The following is a 21,310-nucleotide window of genomic DNA, read 5'->3' on the forward strand; positions in this document are numbered from 1 at the left end:
GTTTCCCTGTTGGCTGTCAGCCAGGAACTTCTTTCAGCTCCTTAACTCTGCCTGCACTCCCTATCATATTTCCCTTTGTATCCTCAAAACCATTAAATATGTTGAGTATGTTGAGATTGTTCATTACTAGTGTATAGAAACACTGATGATTATTGGATGTTGATCTTATACCCTGCCACTTTGGTGAATTTGTTTATTAGCTCTAGTAGCTTTGTTGTGGACTTTTAAAAATTCCCTGTGTGTAGGATCCTGTCATCTGCAAATATGGAGAGTTTTGCTTTTCTCTTTATTATTCTAATGTATTTTATTTCTTTTTCTTGCCTAATTACTCTGGCTAGAACTTCTAGCACAATGTTGACTGACAACGTTGGCAGTGGGCATTCTTGCATCATTCCTGACCTTAGAGGGAAAAAAATCAGTATTTCACCTTTAAATACGATGTTATCTGTGTTTTTTTTTTAATATATATGCACTTTATCATGTTCAGAAGTTTCCTTCCATTCCTAGTTTTCTAAGTGTTTTGACCAAGAATGGGTGTTGGGTTTTGTTAAATGCCTTTTCCGTGTTAATTGAGATTACATTGTAGCTTTTTTATTTCTTCTATTAATGTGATGAATTATATTAAATGATATTTTTATGTCATACAACCCTTGCATACCTGGGATAAATCATACTTGATCATCATGTATAATTTTTAGTATGCTATTGCATTCTGTTTCGGGTATTTTCTTGAGACTTTTGCATCTGTATTCATGATGGATAGAGGCGTTGATTTTCTTTTCTTGCAGTATCTTTATGTGGCTTTGGTATTAGGGTAATGTTGGCATCATTGAATGAGTTGCAAATTGTTCTCTTGTTCAGTTTTTTGGAAGAGTTTGAGCACTATTGGTGTTAATTCTTTGAATGTTCAGTGGAATTCATCAGGGAAGCTATCTGGTGCTGGGTTTTTCTTTTTGGGGAGGTTTTAATTACTGATTCAGTCTTTTAACTTGGTCTGTTGGGAGCTTCTATTTCTTCTTGAGTAGGTAGTTTGTGTTTTTCCAAAAATTTATCCATCTCATCTAGGTTATCTAATTTGCTGGCATATAATTTTTCATAGCATACTTTTATAATTTTTTTTTGTTTCTTTGGGGACAATAACAGTTTATCTCTTTTAATTTCTGATTTTAGTTATTTGTATCTTTTCTTTTTTTTTGTCCTTGCCAGTTTAGCTGAATATTTATTGATTTCATTGATTTTTTAAAGAACCAACTTTTCGTTTTGTTGATTCCCTCTATTGTTTTTTAAATTCCCCATTTCAATTATTTCTGCCTTAATCTTTATTTCCTTCTTGTTGCTTACTTTGGGTTTTTTTTTTTTCTAGTTCTTCCAGATGTGAGGTCATTCTTCCTGTCCTTTTTTCCCTTCTTCTGTTTTCCTGGAACTCCTATATAATTGGAACTCTTTCTTCATTTTAATGTAAGCATTTAGAGCTTTTCTATCCTTCTAAGAACTGCCTTTGATGTATCACATAAATTCTGATATATTGTGTGTTCATTTTCATTCCTCTCAAGATTTTTTTCCTGATTTCCCTTGGATTTCTTCTTTTTACCCATTGATTAAGGGTATGTTGCTTAACTTCCACATATTTGTGGATTTTCCAGTTCTTGCTCTGTTATTGATTTCTATCTTCATTTAATTGTGGTACAAGAATATACCATGCATGATTTTTTCCCATCTTTTCACATTCTGCTTACTTATGCCTTTGTATTTAAGATGAATCTCTTACAGACAGTATATAGTTGGGTCATGCTTTTTGAAAATCCACCCCACCAATCTCAAAGCTTAATCCATTTACATTTAAAGTCACTAATGATAATGCAGGATTTTCTTCTGCCATTTTTCTATTTAGTCTTTGTGAGTCTTATACCTTTTTTGCCCCTCAATTCTTCCATTAATGCTTATATATTTATTTATTTATTGTATTGCCCCATATTGAGTCTCTTCTCATTTCTGCCTGCCTATATTTTTCAAATATTTTACTTGTTGTTACCATGCGGTTAAAATTTAATGTCATTAATATAGAACAATTATATTTCCTTTGATACCAACTTGTCTTCACAAGCATGCACATACACTGCTTAATGCCCCTCCATTCCCCACACCTTTTCTTGTACTTGTTACAAATCATACCTTTGTACACTGTACGTCCAAAATCATACATTTGATCAACACTTTCATGTACTTTAATTTTAGCACCTGAGGGAAATAAGAAGTGGAGTCATACACCAAAAATGCAATAAAATACTACTGGCATTTATAATTATCCAAGTGATTACTTTTGCTGGAAGTCTTTCTTTCTTTCTTTGTGCAATGTTAAACCACTCTTTAATGCCCTTTCCTTTCATTCTGAAGAATTCTCTAACATTGCTTGTAGGGCATGTTTAACATGCTTTTAGTAGTAGCATGTCTAGTGGTGATGGAGTCTATCAACTTTTGTCTATCTGAGAATGTCTTAATCTCTCACTCATTTTTGAAATAGTCTCATTGGATATAAAATTCTGGGCTGGCAATTGTTTTCATGCATTATTTCCACTGCTTCAATATTTCCATCCATTGCTTTTTTGTCTCCATGGTTTATGATGAGAAATCGGCACTCAATAGACTTGGGACCCCCTTGTATATTTTACTTTTCTCTTGCGGTTTTCAGAACTCTCTCCTTGTCTTTTGCATCTGATAACACAATCAATATATTTCAAGCATCTTGTCTTCAAATTCACTGATTCTTTCTTCTGCCAGCTCCAATCTGCTTTTGAAATCCTCCTGGGCATTTTCCATTTCAGTTATTGTGGTCTTAAACCTAAGTAGTTCTGTTGGATTCCTTTATACAGTGTCTATCTCTTGTTTAGACTCTCGTATTATTCATTCATGTTTTCCTGATATGCTTTAGTTCTTTCTCTGGATCTCACTTCATCTCATTGAGCATACTGAGTATTTTTATAGCATCTTTATCTGGCATGCTCACAATCTAGTCTTCTTCATTGATGTTTTCTGGATTTTTCTCTCTTCCTTTGGATGGGCTGCCATTTCCTTTTTCTTTGTTTGTATTATAGTGCTTGGTTGCACACTGTACATTCTAATATTTTATAATATTAACTCCTGTTTATTTCCTGAGATGCCTAATTGTTGAGCTTGTAAAAAGCACTTGATATGACAGAGTGTTTTTGAGTGTCAGGAACTAACAAAACCACGCAAACCTAACAAAACCCACCATTGCAGTCTTACTCTCTGATGTTCTCCATCAGAGTTCAGCTCTCCTATCAGGAAGGTCAGCCCAGGTCAAATGCCAAGTGAATTGTCCTCCCTGTCTTTTCTAGGCCTGTGTCTTGCCCTGGTCTTGTGCTTTTAGTAGACTTAGGAGTTCCCCTATTTACATTGATTTGAATGCCCTCTTTTCCTCCCAGGAGACAGACTTTCTCCCTTTCCTGGGTGTTCCACTGTTGGATTTAAAGCAGTTAAGCCTTTGCCACATGATGCCTGCCTCAATTATTTCTTACATTGCTTTAGTTGGCTCAAGCTGCTCTTGCCTGAAAGGCAAATTCTGGGAGTGGAGGTACATCAGAGAGGAGTTTCCGAAGTCACTCTTTCCTAAACAGAACAAGGCCAGGGAACCACAAAATGAACCCTGGCAAGCTCCAAGCAGGAGAGGGGATGGATGAGAAGCCAGGAAGAGGGCCAGGATCTTCTTCCACCGCTCCCCAAAGCTGTACATTCTTAATCTGACTGCCAATGCAGCCATTCAACTGTCCTCGGCAGCTGGGAGGAAAGATACCATTTTTAAACCTCCTCTGCTGCCTTTGGTAGAGGTTGGAATAATGGCTGTCATCCAGTGATTCAAAGTATCTAATCAAAAGCAGTGATCAGCAATAAGTTTGTGCCCCCAACTGGAGAACTGGATTTTTATGTTCCTTTCTGGCACCAACAATTTATGCCAAGGATTGAACCCCACTGATGTCTCCTGTGAGAAAGTAAGGGATAGGTGATACTAACTGCCATTCTGAGAGGGCAATTTACTGGTATTTGCTGAAATTTTCAAGCCTCTTCCTCCCTCACTTTCTTGGATGCTTTGCATTGTTTTACTGAACCCTAGAGTTTAGAAATAGTTGATTCAAACAGTTCCTACCTGTTTAATAGTTGTTCTTATGGAGAAATTGTTTCCTGGAGTTCCTTACTTTGCCACCTTCCACAGTTCTTCTTGATTATTTTTCATTCAATTTTATTCTAAATCTTATAATAAATAAAGAATGGAGTTAAACACTGAGCATAACATTCCAATGGGTTTTGCATTCACCTTTGCTGGTGATCTTCCTTTCCTCATGCTGCTCCCAAAGTCCTATTCCTGTCCTTTCCTTTGCACCTATATAACTCCCCTTAGCATTTCTTATAGGGCAGTTCTCTTGGTGACAAATTCTTGTAATTTTTGTTTATCTGTGAATGCCTTAAACTCTTCTTCAGTTTTGAAAGGCAGTTTTCCCAGATAAATAATTTTTTGCTAACTGTTTTTCTCTTTCAGTACCATAAATATATTGTCTGATTGTCTTCTCACCTCCTTGGATTCTGATGAGAAATTGGCACTTAGTCTTACGGAGGATCGCTTATGTGTGACTAATCGTGTTTCTCTGGCTGCTTTCAGAATTTTCTTTTTATCTTTGGCATTTGACACTTTGATTAGTATCAAATTAGTCTTTGAGTTGTTCTATTAGGGCTTATCCTGTTAGGAATTTGTTGCGATTATTGGGCATTACATTTATTTCTTTCATAAGATTTGAGAAATTTAGGCCATTATTCCTCAATTATTCTTTCTGCACCCTTTTTTCCCTTTTCCTCTTCTCCTAGGACTCCCATAATGCATATGCTGGTAGCTTTAGATTTTCCCACAGGTCCCTTGGCCTCTGCCTATTTTCTTCATTCTTATCCTTATCTGTTCTTCTGACTATATGATGTTGATTATCCTGTCTTCTAGTTTGCTGATATTTTCTTCTGCCTATTCAAATCTGCTGCTGTTTAGTGAATTTTAAATCTCCAATATTATGTTTTTCATCCTCATAAGTGCTGAGTGCTTCTCTTTAAATTTTTCAATTGTTCTTTTTGTTCACACATCATCTTCCTTATAATCTTTAGTTCTGCATCTAAATTTAGTTTATCTATTTTTTCTTTAGATCTTTGGACTGAACATCTTTGACTAGTTGTTCCACTCTCTGTATTTTCTTTGAAGTTTAAATTTGCTTCCTTGAATGAGCCATCTCTTCCTATTTTTTTTATAGCTTGTGATGATTTCTTGATGTCTGGCATTTGATTATTTTGATGTCTTAACTCTGGAAGTCAGTTTTTCCCTCTTGCCTAATGCTTTAGTGTAGGTTGGCTGTATGATCAATCTTTGATCCAGCCTCAGACCTTCTGAATAACTAATTTTAATTTTGGGAATCCTGGAAGGAGAAAATTTTGTAAAAATAAAATATATTTCCTACTTTTCAGAGGGTTCTACATAGAAACTTTAGGTTCAAATATAACCACTGTTGTACTATTTAATGGCAAGAAACTAGATCAACCACAAAATATTTAAAAATATAGAAGTGGATAAATAACTGCCAGACATATGGAATTTCCAACCATTAAATTTTGTATCATGAAGACTTTAATGACATTACAAATAAATTATTTTGAGATAATGTTAACTGAAATGTATAATGCTGTCTAAAAAGGTAAAAAAAAACTACATGTATGTATATACATACAATTTCTATTCCCTAGATATATATACATGCATACAGATAAAGATAGATAGATAGAAAGATGATAGGTAGAGTAGAAATTATACATGCATTAGCCAGGAAGTAAATGTTTAAAATTACTTAAGATGGTTATCTCTGGGATAGGATATTGGTGAATTTTTTTCTTGTTCTTTATACTTTTGATGTATTTTAATTCATTTTCAAGGCACATGTATTATTTTATCCTAAAATTTAACTTTTGCGTTCAACAAAATGAATGAATCTCAAAGGCATTATGCTAAATGAAAGAAGCCAGATACAAAATGCTATATACTGCATGATCCAAATCACATGAAATTCTGGAAGAGGCTAACTTATAGGAATGAAGATAGATCTCAGACTTCCAGGGACTGGACATAGAAAGAGGGAACTGAATACAAAGGGACATGAAAGAAATTTTTGGTGTGATAGAAATGTTGTAAAAGTGGATTGTACACTGCTTTTTAAAATTTACAGAATGGTAAATTCATATAGGGTGAATTAACTGGGTGTAAATTATACCTCAATAACTAAAACTAAAGCTAAAATATTGCTTTGATTTGTTTTAGTGGCTCAAATATAGAATATTTAAATGTCAAAGAACACATCAACCCTACTTACAGCTTAACAATACTTATTATTTAACAGATTCTTTAATATTACAACTCTATTTTTGGTATTTTCCAATTAAGGAACTTGGCTAAACCTAACCAATCAACCAGTTATACAGCCAACAGAGGCAATAAGACATAGAAGAATGATGCTATCCCCAGGCAGTGTCCTTCAGAGACTTGGTATAACCTGTCTCTGTCTGTTGTTGGCTGTTCCTTCACTCTGTTCTTTGTTCTTATACCACAGTGCTTCTATCTCACTCTCTCTCCCTCTCCCTCTTCCTCTATTTCTATCTCTATCTCTATCTCTATATCTCTATCTCTATCTCTATCTCTTTCACTCTACCTCTTGTTCTGCACATCCTTCAGTAAGTCACCCATCCCAGGTGACCATTTGTTGCATTGCACTTTCTGGGCTCTTTAATATAACCCATTTGAAACATACACATTTGGACTGCCTGAAGTGCATTCATCTGTAAACATTTTATCCACCTGCACAAGAGATAAAACACAAAGAGAGCAGCCCAAAGGGCATCTCATTAGAGGTTTAATCACATAGAATTGAGGACACTCAGTTCACTAAAAGGAAGTCAAATGTTGTCTCCACCAACATCCCTATTGCTTGTCACCACTATAATTCCAACGAATGCATTAAGTCCCTTCTCTTTGCTGGCAAATAACTTTATCTTAGGTGCATGGTAACCTACACTGTTCTCAATTTCTTACCATCTACAGATAGCAGTGTTTGCTCTTCTCTGGGAGACTGGAAAGCGCTCAAAGGATTATAACCTAATAAGAGAAAGTAGAAAAGGTAAGGGTGCTCAGCTTACCTGTACAACAATCTAGAGCACTAATGAAGAGTCAAACTGCTCATATATTTCTCATTTGAATGGTTAATTAAGAAAATGGTAAGGGAAGAGATACATGAACCTCATATGACAAATTAAAACTCCAACTTAGTGCTGACATTAATTTACCATTGCTTTTTCAGCAATATGAAAACATTACACTATATTACTAATATTTTAAATTCGTTTTCATGATAAATTTCATATTTAGGCCTAAAATCCATATATAGAATTTATTTTCGCCATAAAACTAAATGCTAGGCTTAAAAAATAAAGTTTTAAAAGAGTGTTTTAAAAAACCAGTGCCATTTTTCAAGTCAGAATGAATGCATTAATTGTATTCCACTATGCACAATTCAACAAATTTCAGTTTGAAAATGTCAAGGATAAATAGTCTTCAAATGCTTCCATTAAATAGACAATAACCATAGCAGCAGTGTATAGTTTAACTCTACCTATATTTCTGAACTTATTTCTTAAAAGTAAAATGGTATTCAAAATGAAATTAGAAATGTGAAACACATAAGCTTACTATACACTATTCATAGAGAGATAAGAGTATTTAAAACAAATACATAATATACCTCCTAATGCATTGCATTAGCGATACCTCCTATAACTGCAACGGTTTGCAAAACCCCAAATGACATCGTTCCTGTTAACCCTAAAGAACATCCAGGGCTCTATCTGTGAACCTACAAAAGTTTCACACGTTAAGTTTACTTTTCAGAAACCTAAAGCCTTTGCTGATTCTCAGACCAGATGAGTCCTGAAACCCAGGGTTGCCAGTATCTCCAAGACCAGCAACCAGTTCCATTGCCTTATTCCAAATCATCAACACCCCTTTTCAACATGAAAAAAGTTAGAATGGGCATAACCTAAATATCCCCAAAGATTGGGAGAAGGATCAAGGGAGAAGGAGGGGTTGTAATAGAGAAGACAGAATTTAACAAATGAGTATGGTTAGTGAATCATATTGATATTTCTTTTAAATCTCCTGTGTCTTGGAGCAGCTAGAAGGAAAAATCTGAAATTGTGAAACTGTAATCCACACCAACCTTTGAAATCTGTTCTATAACTACTTGTTACAATACACTTTGAAATTCATTTTGGTATGTATATTCTATTTCACAATAACAACATTAAAATGCAAAAAATGGCTTTTACTATAGCTTTTATTGTTGTAACATTTTATACCTTGAAATTAACTGTCTCCTAATTTACAAAGTTCGGGTCCACAGCCCTTTAAATCCACAAAATATTATCTATATTTTACGAATGCATATTGAGGAAAATATAGAAAAGACTAAAATGTCGTCTAGCTCTACCACATAAATTTGAAGTGGGACGAGAACTTACAGATCATCAAATCCTACATTGTGATTTTACAGTTAGTTCCATCAGCCAGGATTTTTAATGGTTTACTGAAGCCCCTTCTCAAATACCAGTAGAGATGATTAGCTTATGTGGGAAATATTTTAATTGAAGTGAAGTTTTTTCTTCCTCTACTCCAACCCCAAGATGAAGCTAAAAAATTTGCCACAGGAGAAGTTTGAAATTTTGAAATAAGAGAATTTACCAAACAAGAGGTCCCAAATCCCTGAGAAATAGTTTGACTTTATGAAAGCACTTTATCAGATCAGATGATATGTAGAACATATGGAAGGTACTACACGAAATGGCAGTACCACTAAAGGCAGACAGACACATCTCACATTCAAAAACCCGTCCTTTTGAGAAGAAAAAAATCATACACTAAACTGAAGCCACCTGGTTGGGATCATTATTTTTTAGCCCCACTGTCTGAAAAATTAAACAGTCTACCCATGAGTTCTTTTCTCTATTTCTCTAGAAAACTACAGTACATATTGTCATGGATAAAAGCCCTAATTTTTCAGTAACTAAAAACCCACATTTGGTCACAGGGAAAGTCACATTAAGAGATTTTGATAACTGGGTCTAGCCTATCTCATAAAGCATTGGTAGAGAATACAGAAAGCCTGACAGGGTTCCAAAAGAATACCCTATTGCAACTAATAACTATTATTTAAGCCATATTATTTTAATTAATTAATTTTATTTTCAAAGCAATGAAAAGAAAAGGGAATTCTGGAGCCATATCTTATGGACAGGGTCAAGAATGTTATCCTCACTTTCACCATAACAACAGTAATTGAGAGGCCAGAGGCACAGCAGACTGTAAGGAAGAGAAAGTTAAAATGTGAACAGGCACCTCAGTTTTTAGTGTCAACCTGTTGTGTTTGGGTTCTCAGCACCATTTCCCACAATTTCATCCTGGATGTACCAAGTTTCAGCATATATCTAAAAATGTATGTGAAAACCTTTGCCAGTTTTCTTTCTATAATGTTTTTTGCATATTAAAATTCATGCCTGAGACTGAATTATCAAGCAAACAGTTCTCTAAAACATGAAATTATCAGCACAATTATATTCTAAACAACTGCATTTAAATATGTCATTTATAAGTCAAAAAGAGCATTTGTGTACCCATAGTAGTTGATCAGTAAAAGTTCTTCCTTCTGAGAATTTGGCACAACAGGCATAGGCTGGGCGAGAATAACCATTGTGCAGTGGTAGAAATAACCCCGGAGTGACATCCCAGAGGCCTGGGGAGTCTGAGTTCTGTGGATAACTTGTTTGTAACCCTGGTCGAGTCACTTCCCCTTTCTGAACCACAGATTTCTAACTTTAGAAATAATAAAGTCAGACTGTCTTTGAAAAGTAATGATTGTCAAATTTTCTTTTACATCAGATCATTCAGGGAGCTTGTTAAGCAAGCATTTCCCTGGGCCCTGCTTAAGATTAAGTCAGAATGGAGTATGGCCCAAGGATCTGCATCGTTATAAGAGGCAAGAATCCTCAGATAACACTAAGCAAAATACTGTTCTAAATTCTTTTCTTGATTAAAAATTCCTTAACTCAATGAAGGATAGATGGGAAGTGATGACTTTTGAAGAAAGGAAGAAAGTGTTATTGCGATTTACGGTAGTCGGTCATAATTAGTTGGTAGAAGCCATATATACAAAGTGTATTTATCAGCAATACTAAATCCTAATGACAATTGACAATACATTTATATGAAAGATCTCCTGATGCATTAAACTACTACCAATTTTCTGGCACTGGTGGCTGAATGTAAATATATTGACCAAGAAAACAGTTCAAACTGTTGACCTGTGCAACAGCATAGGATTAAATGTGATATTCATTGTATGTGATTATGATACTACACAGCCATCCATGCCATCCACATGATTGAGGGTTCTAATTTTATTCAGTAAGGGAGATTCTCCTTATGAGTTTCTCTATGACTAGTAGGATAATTCTGAGAGGCTTCTGCATGGTGAGGCTGCCCAAAACCACAGGACAGAATGCAACCACCTACACTTAATTTGGGATCTTGACCTCAAAAGTTCTACAAAATGGTGGTTAGCGTGACTCAGCATATATAGATGTCAGTGTCCTTGAAGTGTCTTATTTATGAAAGAGATCAAGGTAAGAATTCACAGTTCATACTCCCAAGAGCAGGAGAATTCATATCATGTTTTACAGCATTACTTTGATCTGAGTTAAAATAAATCTGGTCTTCTTACCTCTGTGCCTTGGTTAACCCTCTTCTCTTAACTGAGAATATCTTTCACCAATTTTTACTTGTGTTAGTCCATCTCCTTATAGATGGTCCAACTTCTCAAGACCCTGTTATAACTTGCAAGGTAGAAATAACCTCTACCATTAAACTTCTATAACACTGTGATTGCACTCTCTCATGAAACTGTTACCCTTTGTGGGCTTTAGTTTATTCATCTGCGGAAGACTTTTAAGATCTAGCTCTTTGGCCATTTGTTGTTTTATGATTTTTTTCGTAAGGCTATAGTTATAACTTTGTATTAGTGTTATTGATTTATTTCTTATTTCCCTCACCATATTCTTAGCTCAATAAAAGCAGGCTCTGTTTTTTATTTGTTGCTATATCTACAGCAATTCACTTAAAATCTGGATTATAATAGGTACTTAACCAATGCATACTGAATGATGGATGGATGGATAGAGTAACTGGACCCCAATGATAAGAGGTAAAAATCTTCCTAGGATTTTTCTTTGACTAGAAAGTTACCAATTTGAATTTAAGATTTTTTCCACTCAGTTATATGGGATGAAAATCCTGTTCAGAGATGAGGCTGTCATGAAATAAGCATGCTATTGGCAAAAATACAGACTAAGAAATTAATGGCTTCTCCACAAGATTGAATCCTGAGTGCTGAGAAGGAGTTTGTGATTCCAAATACAAGCACGGGAATAGTTTCCAAAGTTAAATGCACAAGTTGAAAGTCAAGCAATTTAACTGCCGTCTGATTGTTCTTCAAACCCTCTCTGCAGCGGCAGTTCTATTGCACTGAGGTATTGTGTAGCACGTGGTGAAGCCTGCAGTGAATATGCCTACAATTGTCCTGCTTCCCAAGGGGGTAAAAGTGAATTCACCTGGGACCCAGTTAACTGCCAAACAGTTAAACCCATCCCAGTATGATGCTGGCAAAGTCCTTCAAGTATACTACTCAATTTTATAGCTTGGGTTAGAACTGTTATGATTTTCACGGGTACATTTATGTTTGGTAAAGCATAAAATGTTCAAGTATTGATTATATATATATATATATATATATATATATATATATATACATCTCACCAAGAGTGATGAACTCATTGATGTATTTAGTTTTCTTTGCCAAATAGCAAATAAAAATACTTTGGCAAGATGAAAAGAAAAATCCTACCATTAAAGCATCATTTTTATATGGTTTGTTTAAAGAAGAAAAAATGTTAATCTCTATTTCCATCTGTCTCCCTCTCTCTCCTTTATTTCTCTCTACCTCTCTGTTTTTTTCTCTGTCTCTCTCCTCCACACACACAAATATGCATGCACACACACTAGCACACACACATGCACTCAAAATTGGGTAGATTTTGAGGTGTATGAAACCAAAAATAAGTTTGGAGATATTGGTTTACAATTTATTATCCAAATTGTGAGATCTGAAAGAGATTAGACAATGAAATGTCAATCATCTTATATTTGATATACATTTATGAGCCTAAACATAGAAATTATTCAAAAGGATGTGCTTTAGACATTGTAGATTTATATTCTGCTTTTCACAGATATAGACTGTGGTTGTTTTTTATTTTTTTTTTGCATGGGCAGGTACCAGGAATTGAACCTGGATCTCTGGCATGGCAAGCGAAAATTCTGCCACTGAGCCATCATTGCCCCCCCCGGACTGTGGTTGTTAATGATCTTGTTATTTTACAAAAAGCAGTTAAATTGAAGATGAAATATAATTTATTGCTGCCTTTATTTATAAGGTATTAATAAATACCAAAAACATATTTGTATGGAAATATATATGTGTATATATTCACACATATTCTACACAATCCTTTTTACAGAATTCATTCTTAATGCTCTTTAGTATAAGTGGGAAGATTCAATTTTTTAATTTACCACTAAATATGATAGGTAAATACAGTGTAACTAACTTAGGTACCTAACATACTGCTAAAGCCTAGGCAGATTATTCCCTGAAATTAGCTATTAGTAGAAAGTTACTTCAGATCTCTGTATATATGATTGCTAATATAAATTCAATGGAAATTCAATTTTATTATGAGTTTTATATTATAGTGAAGATTTTTTTGATTGATCAGACTGGGGAACCTCATTAGGAAAATTACCTTGGAATCTCAGGGAGAAGTACAAGCCCGAGGATCTGAACCAGGGGTAATTAGTGGGTTTAAATCAGCCACCAGCACTAAATTAGATTGGATTACAACAAAACTTTAATCACTTAACTTTCTATTCATCTCTGGGTTGGTAATTTCCCGTGCATGAAATACCTACTTAAGTATACATGTTTTCAAATTATTAAGGACAGTATTCTGCTTAAAGTATCATACTGTGGGCATTTAGTGTTATAAGGATTAGCATTTGGATTCACTGAAAAGTAATAAGTTACTGTGCTACTACTACCTCATCCTAAGTGATGTGAAGAATATACATTGATGTTTTATTGTGCACCTAAATGTCTGACATTATGGCAGGAGCTGGGAGGTTTATGGTGGGAATTATGAATCTATCAATCAAAAATTAGTATATACATATATATATAGTACATGTAGATACAAACATATATAATTACTGTAATCAGTATTAAATACTTTTTGGTTCCGCACTGTGATAGATGCACACAACAGACTCACTCGTGAGGAAAACCAACATGTGCTTGGCTCTTATGGAATTTTCTGTATTTGGGGAGGGTAGATGTTTAATCAAATGTTAGAAAGGATTTTTCCAGAAGAGCAGGGGAATATAATAAAAGCAGTGATATTTGAGGTGTTTATGAATTGCATGTACATTTTTAATCTTGTATACAGAAACATGCTATTCTTTATATACAACCCTATTACTGACCTGCAGTCATAAATGGGGTACACACATAAGGATTGTTTTTCTACAGCTGAGATCAACATTGAATTACTGCTCAACTTCAGGTACTTTCTTACATAAGTAGACACATATATTTACAGAGTAACTGGACTAAATTAAGGCCATGACAAAGTGTGAAGCCAGAGATTAAATAAGCAACCTGTGCCCCTTTGGTTCACTTTAATCAAGCTAATTACCAAATAGCTGAGTATGTGGTCGAGTGGGACATGCAGTGGGTTAACGAACTTTCATGCATTATCACTTTTTATTCTCTAAACAAAGCTTAAAAGTAAGGAATGCTGGTGCTATAAATCCTATTTTATAGGCGAGGACTCAAACTCAGAGTAAGTAGTACATTCAAGGGCTAACCACATGAGTTATTTGCAAAACTTGAAGCACAAGTCTTCTGCCTGTGATCCCTGCTCTCGTATAACCCAAATTGCTATTCATGTACTTTGCATCACTGCATAAAAATGCTAAGTTTTATGTATGTTAAGCCTTTTTAGGTGCGTTCTATCACAGAAATCACAGGATGAGAGTGCTTCAACACAAAAATAAAAATTCCATTAAAATTCCTAAGCTTGAAATATTTATTTGGTAGTGCTCAGGACTGGGTAAGATAAGAAATAATGCAATACATGCTTGTCAGAGATATTATTTACTAGAAAGTAATGAAATGATACTTTCTTGGATAAAATTCTATTCTCGGTTCTACAGAGTAAATGTCAGTCAGAATCTTTTTTCCTGCTTGCTACTATAGGCAAAAAAAACTTGCATGTTTAAGTAACAAATTCAGTAACCTTCGGGTTATATAAGTTTATGCCCCAAATGAATGAGAGAATCAATTTGCATATATCCCTTCTGAGAGTGGAAACTAGATAACTAAAAACATATATTCTGTGGTTCAGATATCCATAATACAGAAGAGCAAATGGGAAGTAGTAGGTTTACCACAAAGACAGAAGGACCACCTGCTTAATAGCAACTCAATGAAGATAACTGTTGTCATTCTGGATATAATTCACATTTAGTATAACTAAGCCAAGTAACTCTAGAAAATGGTTCTTAAGTGTGCATGTGTGCACGAATGCATGTACACATATTTGTTTTTGTTTTTACATATAATAAAAGTAACACTCATTAGAAATATTTGGAAACTAAAGTTAAAGAACAAATAGCAATTCTACCATTAAAAAATAACTGCTACTGACTTTTCACTGTATTTCCTTCCAGATCACCAATTATGTATCTGACATTTCTCATGTATTTCATAATGATTATTTCCTTGCTATTACATATTCTTTAGAACACATACTCTAGCATATTTTAAGTATGCCGATATTGTAGGATGTTATGAATTTGTCCAGTTTAAAGAAATATTTGCCTAATTGATAGGTTGTGGCAATTATCAAAGTGATTTACATTTAATTCTTTGATTAATAGTGAAGGGGAACATGCTTCCAGATGTTTGCTGATTATTTACATCTATTTTTGTTAAAAATGTTCTTAATCTGTTTTAAGTATATTTTATTCTCTATATCAAGAAACAAAATTTGCTTCTTATAGATTTTGTCTAGAAACAAAATAAAAACTTAATTATTGAGAAAATATATTTGTAACATATTTAGTAGATAAACTATAAAGATGGTCTCATGACAAAACTTCCAGCTTGATGATTTATGAATTTTGTTTCTTTGCAGCTAATTTGTATAACAAAGGCCACCTTTCCAAACTCAGCTTCAGAGTTTAATAGTTATAATAGGGATGCTGTTGAAACCAAAGGTTGCGAGAAGAACCATTGTACCCAGCTACTGTAGGCAGACAATATCAGCTACTGAAATCCATGTGCAAAACTTGAATCTTTTTCCCCATCAAAGATGCAGACTGCTGTTCTTTCTTACTCAGATTAACATTTAAATGTCTCCAAAAAGGACCTATGAATCAGAACGTGATCTTTATACCAGTGATTCATCTTAGAAATTTATTTCTGACACCACAAGATTGATGTTTTGTAAAATGAATGAATTAAAAATTCTTCATGTGGCATATATACAAAAATCTTTAAATGATGCAAATTTTTCTATATTATCATTGTTTCTGTCAGTGATCATTATATTAATTATTAACATTTAATATAGCATTTGTTTTGTTTGAATCTCACAGCAACCCAGAGAACTTAATAGGGGAAGTGTTTTTATATTTCTTTTATAAATAATGAAATTGAGGTCCAAATGATATGATGTAAAATCCCAAGATCATTCAGTTATTAGTAGCTGAGAAGAGGCTCAAATAAAGTCCTCTGACTGCAAATCATTTGCTGCTTTTTCTTTGGCACTATTGTCCCAGCCTCCATACTACTAAATCATTGTTAGGTTATTATAACTATCACATTTGGCTTATAGGTGATTAAGTGTCCTTCTCTGTTTACCGCCAATCTATGAAAGCCATCAATCTTTATTAAGACATAGAAGGTGGCTGTTTTCTTTAGGAAACATCTTAAGGGAACTAAGAGGGCAGAGATATCCTTTCAAAGGAAAAATGCAGAGGACGAGTCTCTGGATTAGTCTGACTTGTCATATTTTTCAATCTAATGGTTTCATGGCATTGTTCATTCAGTTGCCTGTCCTGGAAAGTGCTCTCTCTTTCTCTCTCTCTCTTTCTCTCTCTCCTCCTTTATCTTTCTTTCCCCATCTCTTCTCTCTCTCTCTCTCTCTCTCTCTCTCTCTCTCTCTCTCTCTCTCTCTCTCTCTCTCTCTCTCTCTCTCTCTCATCTCTATCTCTTCTACTCCCCACTATATTACTTATTCTCCAAGACCCACTTCATACTCTGCCAACATTTCCTATCATCTGCCAGAAATCGAATGTGTTATTTCCTGCCTCTGAACCCATACAACAGTTAATGAGTATTATTTGTATTAAAGACCTATATGAGTGTGTTATTTCCTTATCTAATTGTAAAATATTTGAGGGGTGAAGACTAGTATATGTAAATGCTCAATATTATTAAGGAAAATAATAATTTAAGGACCTCCTGGCATAAATAACTGAAACAGGCATCTGGTACCGTAAAATGAGTTACAGTTATAGCCCTAGAACTTCCCATAAGCATTAAAGTACCTCCTACATGTGTAATGTTAGTACAGAGCTGAGAACAACCTCCAAAGATATTTATAAACTGTAGCGGGGGCCCTTGAGAATATTATTACATTTCTAAACTGCATCCAACCTTGACTTCATGACTTCTTCAATTCTTATTTCTCTAAATCTAGTGGTGGCAATGTGTGCCGTTGCCTTTTTTTTTTTTTTAAGATTACAGTGTTTAATGCTTATCAAGGTAAATTTCTACACTTAGTAAGATAGCAGATGAGTTAGGAAAAATATGGAACGCTTCACGAATTTGTGTGTCATCCTTGCGCAGGGGCCATACTAATCCTCCCTGTATCATTCCAATTTTAGTATATGTGCTGCCAAAGCGAGCACACTGTTGACTTTTAATTTGACCTTTCTGGCCTCTTAAATGTGTGCAACAACATATGTTTTGTAGATAGCAGCAATAGAAGCAGGAAAACACAGTTCACAAGTTGCTTTATGATTTACACTAGAACACTGTGCTGCTTTTCTGACTTCCCCAACATACATCTTCCACACCATGAAGCACCAATTTGAAATACACAGTAATAGTGTTGGAGTTGTTAATAACTGCTTGAAAAGTTGATTGCAGTGTGACTTGACTGCCTAAGCAAGAAATTATATAGAAGAACAAGATTTCTTCCCCTTCCTAGGCCGCTATTAATTCATCTGTAAAAGTGAGGAGTTTTATTAGATCCAGGGTTTCCAAGCCTTTCTGTAAAGCAGAATAACCTAGGGCAATTTTTTAAAAATACAGGCTTTTATCCTCTCCCCATTCTCACAGAATGAAAATCTCCAGATTATTTTAATGTAGGGTTCACAGATCCCCGTTGAGAAACACTGGACTTAATGATCTCTAAGGTCTCAGACATCCCTATTGTTTTATGATTTATAATATGTATTGTTGAAGTCCAAATTATAGTAAAATCCTCTTTTATCCATCTAGAATCATCAAACAAGGGAAAGTATTTAACTGAGCATCAGGAGACATGAAATCATGGATTTCCATGACTCTTTATGACCTTGAAGAAATGCTGCCTTTCCACGGCTTCAGTTCTCTCGTCTTTAAAATAAAATATTTGGATTGCATGATAATCAAATCTGTGGAGACATCCAAGTTATACCTGAACACAATAAGTGGGGATGAATCCAAAATAAAGACTTGTGTCACCAGGGGAAGGCTGCTGACTACCTCCCAGGGGTACATTTCCTACAATCATTCCAGAGTCTAGCACCTGGACCTTAACCTTACCAACTCAGAGATCTGAGTCTTAAGCACCATTAGAGTGATCTGTTGCTCGATGCATGCATTCTCATTGTCCCAGTTCACAAGACTTAGCAGAAAACCAAATTGCTAATTTGGAGTGAAGACTAACAGGACACTTTAGTTGAAGTATTCTTCCCTATAGACTTTCCCTATATTCTTTCCATATACTCTATGCAAAGGCTGTATTAGGAAAACCAACCTCTAAAGAGAAAATCAGGAACTCGATTATCATGAGAAATATAATTTAAAAATGACTCTGATGGCAGTTTCTTCTTGAAAGCTTGACACTTCTATTAGACCTAACAAAGACAGCTAGATGAATTGACAAAAAGTTCAAATTCTTCCATGCTTTGATTTTAAATTCTATTTAACCTTTCCAAAATTAGCTCAGAAACTAACATTAACTTTAACTTGAAGGTGGGATCCAATGTAGTTGGATTTTCAGAAGCTGAGGAAGACAAACACAGGGGCAAGAGTAGTAAGAAATGAGTCTGAAGGCTCTAGGTTCCAAAACAATGAATGTAGACTGAATTTCTAGGCAACGGAGGTCTGTTGAATATCAAATTTCAGTTAAGTGTCATGTCCGTGATATAATTGAATCAGAGTCCATTGGGGCGTCTTGGAATGTTAGTCAATGAATACTTCCAAATGTGCGGCTGGTAAGCATTCAAAGGGTTTTCAGGTAATATCCTGGCGGAGTATAGTAGCAAAATATAAAATCTAAAAATGAGTAGATCTAGCAGTGATTAAAATTCAAAGAGAGAAACTATTTCAAGTTAAGTAAAACTTGAATATGGAAGTCAATTTAAGTTACTCTCACTGACCAAAATGTGGTGCAATTTTAGCAATGGACCAAAAACACTTCAATTATATAAAAATACATGAATTCATAATGGTGAAAAACCCATTAGTTTCCACTGGTAGTTGTTAAAGTAGTAGCCTTTTATTCTGAAAATGGATAAATAACAGAAAAATCAATCATTTATCCTCCCTGCTTGGATGGTCAGCATATCAGGAGAACCATTTAATTTATAAGGAAGAGTTCTTCTTTACAGAAGAGCTTATGGGAAATACCAGGGATAGACGAACACATTAAATGAGATCATGAGGAAGCATTCTGCCAAATCCAAAATGTGAGTTAATCTGTAGGACAAATAACCTGGTTTCTCCCTCAATAAATTGGATGGCAAGCAAGGGAGAATAGTTAGAGAATAAAAGATTCTTATGAAACATAAAAATGAAATATAATATCTAGATCTTTTTTGGATCTTGATTCAAACAAACCAACTCTAAAGGGGTATATGTATTTTACACAATTGGGGAAATTTGACTATAGATGATATTAAGGAATTCAATTAAATTCTGAAGTTAATTTTGGTAATGTTAGGTATGATAATGGCATGGTAATTATATAAAATATTCTTAATATTCATATCAGAGATATACATTTAAGTATTTTCTGATAAAATGACATAATACTAAGATCTACTTTAAAGTTCTCTTGAAACTAAAATTTAAAAGAATAGTAGGGGATAAATGAGTTGTGTCCCATATAGTGATAATTGTTGAGGATATATGATGGGTATGTGGTGCTTAATTATACAGCTCTCTTTACTTTTGCATATATTTTCAAATTTCCATAATAAAATTTCAAAAATTATTGAATAGGAAGCAGAGATGAATCTGACTAGACCAAAACAGGTGGGGACTTTGTCCCAGAGATGTGGCAGAACAGCAAATCACAGGTAACGGATAAGATTGTGAGAAAAGGAAGTTTGGTTGCTGACCTGATCTCGAAGTTAATGGTTGTTTTCAAGTCTTTCGGAAATACTCTGTTCCTCTAGTCAGTTTCCTATATATTTCTCAAGGTTATTTCAAACCCTTTCCAGTTCATAGAGTACTTATCACTTTTATTTTCAGGGCAGGAGCTTATCTTTTATTTCACACAAAGAAATAGAAGTTTTACATAGGAAGTATCTTAACTTCCTGGCCTCAAATTTATAAAAACTAGTGATCAGTACATATACTTCTGTTGTTCTGTTTGTTATAATACGTAGATGTGTTCCTTATTTTATGAAAGGCCAATATTTTGACTTATATTTTTTATTCCAACTAGCTCTCACTTTCTTCTTCTCAGAACCTTTCAATTAGAGCATTAATCTTATTTGCAGATGTCCATCTTTTCCATAAGTGTTTGAACACACATCCTATCCTTCATATATATATGAATTATATATATATATACATATAGTTTCTCTTTGGACTCCATATTGCCTATAAATATCACTTCTTTCTATATTTAACTTGGTACTCATAACTGTTGAATTAGTTTTCTATACACATTTTCTCCCCTTCTTTAACTCCCATTCTCTCCTCAACTATAGGGAATACTTATGTTTTTTACTTCTAACATCTCTCCCTCAATCTACAAATTCAGTTATCTTCATCTTCAATCCATTGTATTTATGGAGTATCTCTAAATCCAACTAATTTATCTGTATCCCTCGGATAATTCCTCAGTATAAGCCAACATTATTTCTTACCCGGATGATTGGAAAAGCCTATTCTTTACAATGCTGCTGTAGTGATCTTCATAAGAGATATTTGATCATATCAGTTCTTTATTTCAAATACTTTCTACTGCCCTTAAGTTAAAATCCAAACCCCATAACACGGCTTTCACATCAATTCATAATATGGTTCCTACTTACCCCTAAGCCTTATCTCTCAATAATTCTCTCTTTATTATATACTATAGTCTCATTGATCTCATTTTTTGAACCACTCCTCACGTTACTCTTTACTATAAGTTCTTCTCATCATTCAAATTTTATATTAAATATAGATTATTTTGGAGAAAACATTCTGACTTTCCCTAACTCCCACTGTTACCCTTTCTAAATATTTGCATGGAATGCAGTACTTTCTCTATCACAGCACTTGTCACTCTGTATAATGCTTGTGTACTTAAATGCCACTTTTCCTATGTTGTGTACTGTTAATTCTCTCTTTGCCAGTGTCGACTCATTCTCTATCCCTTTCCATTTTATTCTGTATTTCAAAAAGTTGACCTGTATGCACTGTATTGCTTGAGTTTCCTTGCCCTGCAACATTCAGCTGGGCTTGGCCAATATAAAGTGTAACCTTCATCACAGCTTGGAAAT

General features: G+C 34.4%; 1 non-coding gene across 1 annotated transcript; it reads right to left on the reverse strand.

Moving 5' to 3' along the window:
* Positions 1 to 17,123: 17,123 nt before the first annotated feature.
* On the reverse strand, positions 17,124 to 17,230 carry LOC143672231 (U6 spliceosomal RNA). The gene has a single exon (XR_013169700.1). It is a non-coding gene; the product is annotated as a U6 spliceosomal RNA (small nuclear RNA).
* Positions 17,231 to 21,310: the final 4,080 nt, after the last annotated feature.

The sequence above is a fragment of the Tamandua tetradactyla genome, chromosome X, assembly GCF_023851605.1.
Source record: "Tamandua tetradactyla isolate mTamTet1 chromosome X, mTamTet1.pri, whole genome shotgun sequence".
Taxonomy (NCBI): Eukaryota; Metazoa; Chordata; class Mammalia; order Pilosa; family Myrmecophagidae; genus Tamandua; species Tamandua tetradactyla.